Source organism: Octodon degus, unplaced genomic scaffold (genome assembly GCF_000260255.1).
Source record: "Octodon degus isolate 3935 unplaced genomic scaffold, OctDeg1.0 scaffold00286, whole genome shotgun sequence".
NCBI classification, from domain to species: domain Eukaryota; kingdom Metazoa; phylum Chordata; class Mammalia; order Rodentia; family Octodontidae; genus Octodon; species Octodon degus.
In genome coordinates, this window is record NW_004524862.1 from 1,552,156 (window position 1) to 1,559,362 (window position 7,207).

Here is a 7,207-nt window from a genome sequence, read left to right on the forward strand (position 1 = left end):
CCCTGGGGGCGTGGCCCTGGAAGGGTCAGTCTCCTTCCTCTTGTCTGGATTTCTCTCTCCTTCCGGCTGCCAGGGCCTGAGCTGCAGCTCCTCTGCTAAAAGCCACACTGGCTTGGGGTCAGCTGACTCTGGGCTGAAACTTCTGCAAACTGTGAGCCGAAATGAATCTCTCTCCTTTTAGGTGTGGGTGATGGGTCTATTGTCCCAGCCATCAGAAAGTACCTAAGACAGTAGGGAAAATGTAACGTGGGCTTCGGAAACGTGCCAGAAAGTCAAGTGGTGCTAGCATGGGCATGGGGCTAGGTCAGAAGGGCAGATGAGCCAGTGGGTGGGCTTTCGCGGGCCAAAGCTGGGCCAATTTCAGCATCAAAATAATGGATTCATCAGACACCTAATATAGGATTAGGAAGAAACCAAAATATCCATTAGTGAGCAAATGGGGGGTGGTGGTGACGAGCTCTTTACAGTAGGAAGCTAACTAATTCATGCAGATGGAATAAGAGAAGGTCATGATTTGTGCAATTAGCATAGCAGTGATTTATTCAGTTTGTCAGGAATCATTACTGTGTGCTAAATGTTTGCTGCAGACGATGTACTGGAATAGGACAGACACACACCCTCAGAGATTATTAAATAAAAGAGAAGAAGGGAGGGCAAATCTAATGGAAATTACTTTTTACCAACCGTTTAAGGATAGCAACATTTCCCGCAAAATACGAACTGACCTTAAGTGTGTCCCGATGTGACAGATACATTATTTGTGCAGCGTTTCTGCCAAAAATGTATGATGTTAATTAATTCATGAAGAAACAATGGGGGGGCTGGTGAGATGGCTCAGTGGTCTAAAGCACCTACTTAGAACGGGCTTAGCAAAGCACAGGGACCGCGGTTCAATCCCCCAGCACCACATGCCAGCCAGCCCCGCCCTCTGGTGGGCTGAGCTGGCCACGCGCGCGTGCGTATACACACACACACACACACACACATAAATAAATAAATAAAGAAAGAAACAATGGGAGCAAAACAAGGGGCTTATATTGTTTAAGAATGTCACTGTTGGGCCGGTGAGATAGCTCAGCGGAGTAAGTGCCTCCGTATGCAAGTACAGGGACCACGGGCCGCACCACCCCCGGCCCCCGGAATGCTGAGTGGGCCACTGAGACTGGGCATGGTGGTGCTTCCTGTAAATCCAGAGCTGGGGAGGCTGAAAACAGGAGGATCATTATGAGTCCGGGCTGTACAGTTAGACCTTGTACCAAATACATTTAAGAAAAAAAAAAAAAAAGGAGAAGAAAAGAAAAGAAAGAAAAAAGAGAAAAAGAATGTCACTGTCTTGAAAGACAGGGAGGGGCCAGGGAGATAGCTCAGTGGAATAAGCACTTGCTTGGCAAGCTCACGGACCTGAGTTCAATCCCCGGCTCCGCAAAAAAAAAAAAAAAAAAAAGGGAAAGAGGTCTGGCTGGGAGATAGCTCAGTGGTGTAGCACCTGTCTGGTAAGCACAAAGTTGTGAGTTCAATTCCTGGTACAAAAAAATAAAGTTCAAGAAACGCTAAAAAACCTTTCAGATTGAAAGAAATGAAGAGGCATGACAAATATATGAGGGGCTGGGGAGATAGCTCAGTAGACTAAGTGCTTTCCTGGCAAGCACAAGGGTCTGAGTTCAATCCCTGGTTCTGCCAAAAAAACCAAAAAACAAATATATGAAATATGGCTCCAGATTAGGAAAAAAAAGTTTTATAAAGGACATTATCACTATCAGGAAAATTAATGAAATTTAAATATAAACTGTATATTTAGATAATAACATTGTATAAATGTTAAGTTTCTTAATTTTTATGATTGTATTGTAGTTAAACAATCTGCTCGTGCTTCTAGGAGACATATACTGAAGGGGACAGGGGCATAATCTCTGCAGTAAATCTCCAACAGTGCAACAAAAACAAGCTAAAAACCTATAAGTCATCATGTATACATCATTTTCCTGAAAAGTATATAAATATATTTTTAAAATATGTAAAATAGGGCCAGCCCGATAGCTCAGCAGATTAAAGCACCAGTTTAGGCAGATGCAGGGACCCGGGTTCCCCCGGTGAGCTGTGCCAGTCCTGCCACCAGGGTGCGCGGAGCTGATGAATGAGACAGAGCGTGGTGGCTTGTGGCCTGTGATCCAGCACTTGGGAGGCTGAAAAACAGGAAGGATCATTATGAATCCAATCTGTTTAGTGAGACCCTGCAGACCCTGTACATAGAAAAAAGTAAGATTACTATAGTATAGGAAATAAAACAAAAAAAAAAAAAAAAAAAAAAAAAAAAAAAGAAAATGTACTACAGAAATTTCTATGGGGCTTGGGGACCAGATTCTATATTTTCTTTCTTTCTTTCTTTTTTTTTTTTTTGGCGGAACCGGGGATTGAACTCAGATCCTTGCGTTTGCCAGTCAAGCACTTATCCTACTGAGCCATCTCCCTGGCCCCTATATTTTCTTATTATACAAATTTGTTTAGTTCCTTTGGTTTGTTATAAGAATAGTTAAGAATGTAAACTGAAGTATAACATAATTATTGTATCATGTTTTTCAGACTAAGGGTAATAATGTCAATGTCTTTTTTTTTCTTTTTTTTTTTTTTTTTGCGGAACCGGGGATTGAACTCAGATCCTTGCGTTTGCCAGTCAAGCGCTTATCCTACTGAGCCATCTCCCCCTGCCTTTTTTTTCTTTTTAAGGAAAAGTGGGTTATTTTCCAAGGTACTAACTTTTTCATTTGTTTACCAAAAATGGTATCATTCAAGCCAGATGATATACTGGCGTTAGGCCTCAGAGACCTAGAGCCGGAGAGTCTGGGCCTTAGTGCTGTGCTATTAGTAGGAACAAATGCCACCTTAACACCTTGCACTTTTTTGTGACACCTTGCAGTTTGGTCCAACAGGTCAGCCTGGGGGGCGGCTACTCCTTTTTTGGTACTAGAGATCAGACTCAGGATCTTGTGCTTGCCAGGCGGGTGCTTAGACTGCTGAGCTACCTCCGATATCCTCAGCTACTCTGGAGTCAGGCAGTTGTGATACTCTTGGTTAAAAGTACCAGAAAACCCAGTCAAGTTTTTCAAATGTTGTTATCGCGTGTAACAAAAACTAGAGATAGGGCATCGGCTCCTTGACCTCGCCAAGGGCTCAGGTTTTCCATCTTGCGGTCTGCAGCTACAGCCTGCTGGCTGTTTCTCAGAGGTTGGCTTCTTTCATGATTTCGAGTTGGCTGCTGCAGCTTCAGGAGCCTCAGGGGCTGACAACATACAGAGACTGAACATGAATTGTCCCTATCATGTGTTCCTTTTACAAAGTAGGAAATACTTTTCCAGGGCTGGCCAAATAGCTCAGTGGATTAAAGTGCCAGTTTAGGCAGACACAGGGGCGGGGAGTCCAATCCCAATCCCCTCCTTCTCCCAGCTGACCCTGCCCCTGGGGCGCAGCAGCAATTGAGACTGGGTGTGGTGGTGCAAGCCTGTAATCCCAGTTTTTGGGAGGCTGTAAACAGGTGGATCACTAAGAGTCTGATCTATGCAGTGAGACCCTGTAGACCCTGTCCTAAAAAAAAAAAAAAAAAAAAAAAAAATTTCAGAAGGCCACTACCCGACTTCCCTTTACACCTCATTGACAGTGTGGGCAAGAGAAAAGGTAATTATCTTGGTTGACTCAGACTCATCAAGATTTCCCCTTTTAGGGTGGGGAGGTGTTCGCACTGTCCTGCACTGTTGGCCAAGATAATGAAATGAAGACCTTTTCCTTTAGGATGGAATGGTACTCCTTGGTCAGTGGGTGTTAGTAATGCTAGCAGTTATATAGTCCAGTAAATTGTCCTTTAGGGAAATAAAATATGTGCACAAAGCAAGTGCCCTGAAAAGAATATGGGGGGGGGGGCCCAGGGAGATGGCTCAGTGGAATAAGCGCTTCCCTGGCAAGCGCAAGGACCTGAGTTCAATCCCTGGTTCCGCAAAAAAAAAGAATGTTCTCAGGAAGACCACCTTTGATTTTTTCACTAAAATGAAGCTATGTTTCTTCAAGATTTATAGTAAAGACAGCATAACAGGATAGAATTATAAACTTTTTTTTTTTCTGCTGGAATTCTCTGCTAGTATAGTGTAGTGTAGTTTTTTTTTTTTTTTTTTTTTTCTGCAGTGCTACCAAAAAGGTTCTTTATGCTTTTCTTAAAAAATTGATGAATAATTGCAGGAGATGGCATCATAAAGCCATTTCCCGCTATTTATCCTGAGTATTGCAGCCAGTATTTTCCTCATTACAGGCTACAAATTTCATTTTATCCAACTTAATAAATTCTGCCTCCTCTCTAAAGTTGACATCATCGCATACAAAAGCCCACATATTGTTGCAGAATCTGTAATATTTAGAAATCCCCCTGGGAGCTCATCTAGGCTTTCCTGGAGACTGTTTCTCAGAGTGGTATTTCTCAGAGTGGCATAAGTGACCGGCCGTGGCTGAGGAGGACGAAGCTGCGTTTCTTTCAGGCTTGTCCTGCGGGGAGCTCCCGGCGGGGGCCACGGCCGCGGTGCAGCGCCTCTCTGGCTGTAGTGGGAACTGCAGAGCGGAACGCGCATTAATTTTAAAAACATTTTGTTAAGTTGAAATGACCAGACACTAAGAGTACACACTATATTCCATTTACATGAAGTCCAAAACCGGGTAAAATGGTTAAAATGTTTGTGTTCCTCCACTCTATGGCACCAGGAGCTGGACATTTTGAGAGGTAAATCTTGAGAGTGAACAGGACAAGTACCCTCAGAAAAGACCCTGAGGAGGGCGGCCTGCCCTTTCCATCCACGCCATGCGAGGATGCAGTGATGTCCCTTTCACCTTGTCGGGATGCAGCAGCAAGGTGCCATTCTTGGAAGCAGTTATGGAATCTGGGTCCTAAAACTATGAGAACTTTCTGTCATTTCTAAATTACCCAGTCTAAGGTATTTTCTTATAGTGGCGTGAGTGGACTAAGACATGATAATGATTAAAAGGAGAAATTGGTTGGTTCTGGGTGGCGGGGAGGTGAGAGAACTTTCTGAGGGTGACAGAAATAATCTGTTTTTATTTTGGTGTCTTCTTTTTTTTTTTTTTTTTTGTGGAACCGAGGATTGAACTCAGGCCCTTGTGCTTGCCAGGGTAGCACTTATTCCGCTGAGCCATCTCCTCAGCCCCACTGTTTTTATTTTGGAAAGATGTAACATGTAGACACAATTGTTAAAACCAACTGAACAGAGGGTTTGGCTAAATAGCTCAGCCAATTAGAGTGCCTGCAAGCAGATGCTGGGGCCAGGAATTCAATCCCCAGGCTGTGCTGGACCTGTTCCAGGGCATGCTGAGAAGGCAATTGAGACTGGGCAGTAGGCCTGTAATCTGAGCTCTTGGGAGGCTGTAAACAGGTGGATCACTACGAATCCGATCTAGTAGTGAGACCATGAACACCCTGTAGGCCCTTCCCTGAAATACAAAAACACAAAACAAGACAAAACTAACTGAACAGAGCTGTGAATGGTGGCACATGCCTGTAATACTAGCACTTGAGAGGCTGAGGCAGGAGGATCATTGTGAGTTTGAGACCAGCTTAGGTTTCAAAGTTTGCTCAAGGCCAGCCTGAGCCTCATAGTGACACCTTGTCTCAAAAACAACAAACAAAACCTGACTGAAGACTGCATTTTTTTTTTAAAAGAGTATTTAGTACAGGGTCTACAGGGTCTCACTATATAGATCGCACTTGTAGTGATTCTCCTGTTTTCAGCCTCTTAAGCACTGGGATTATAGGGGTGAGCCACTACACCCTATCTCAATTGCTGTCTCAGCTCATCCTGTGGGTGAGACTGGCATGGCACACTGCGAATAGAACCCTGGTCTCTGAGCCTGCTTAAGCAGGCACTTTAGTCTGCTGAGCTATCTGGCTGGCCCTGATCATTGTATTTTATTTGATCTTAATTATAACTCTGTTTTCTTTCTTCTTTTCTCTTGTATTTAGGACAGGGTTTACAGGTTATCACTGCATAGATCAGACTTGTAGTGATTCTCCTGTTTACAGCCTCCCAAGCACTGGGATCATAGGCACGCGATACCACGCACAGTCTCAATCATCATCTCAGGGCGCCCCAGGGCGGGGCTGGCATGCAGTAGGCCCGGGGATCAAACTCCTGGCCCCTGCCTCTAAGTAGACACTTTAATCCACTGAGCTATTTGGCTGGCCCTTAATTACAACTCAATGAAGAAAAGATTTTATATGTCCCCTGATTGGATTATACAACATTCACCTACAAAATGCACAGATGGGTTCCTGTTTTCCAAGGCTACTGTGAGCCACACCTGGGTACTATATGGCAAATTGCATGTTTGCAGGACAAATGATTGGGATAGGTGTATTTTACCCCCCATGATGCTTGGGAATACATATGCAAAAAAGTTACATGGGGCATTATGTGGGTAAAAATCTTGATTTGACATTTTTAGTGGGGGGGTGAATGCATAGCATGCCTCGTGCATCCCTCAGGGACAGCTACTGAGATGCACAGCTGGCTACCATTATGTAAAGCACACTGTTTCATAAGAAAAGTATGGGGGTCGGGGATATGGCTCAGTAGTATAGGCGCTTGCCTGGCAAGCGCAAGGGCCTGAGTTCAATCCCCGGTTTTGCAAAAAAAAAAAAAAAAAAAAAGAAAAAAAATGTATGAAATGGGCTATGGTAACCCACAGTAATGCCCCAACTATTTAAAAGCATATATCCACGTTTGAGATTGTCTTTCCTAGTTCTATCTCCAATCTAAGTAATTTATGTACCTGGTCCATGAATCTCTTCTCTTCCTGTTCCTTTAAGTAGTCAGTCAGTCAGCCTTTTTTTTTTTTTTTTTTTTCTCTCAGTATTTTTATTCTCTTCCTCACTACTGCCACGTAAAATAGCATTACTGGTGATGTGTACAGTAAAAGAATTTACCAAGAGCAGAGTAAAAATACAGGAGAGAATTTACATGAATCAGAATATATTGTCAAGGGGGACAAGTTTCCAAGGGAGGAATTGTGCTGTGAGGGGAAAAGCTGGGGTCTTTATAAGAAATTGAGGGCAAGTGAGATGGCTCAGTGGTCTAAGCACCTACTTAGAACAAGCTTAGCAAAGCCCAGGGACCGCGGTTCAATCCCCCAGCACCACATGCCAGCCAGCCCCCCCCCC

The 7,207-nt window shown here is 43.8% G+C and overlaps 1 protein-coding gene across 1 annotated transcript in view; it reads left to right on the forward strand.

Moving 5' to 3' along the window:
* The window catches only part of Atp23 (ATP23 metallopeptidase and ATP synthase assembly factor homolog), a 43,613-nt gene that overhangs the window by 6,929 nt on the left and 29,477 nt on the right, over positions 1 to 7,207 (forward strand). The window lies entirely within an intron of this gene.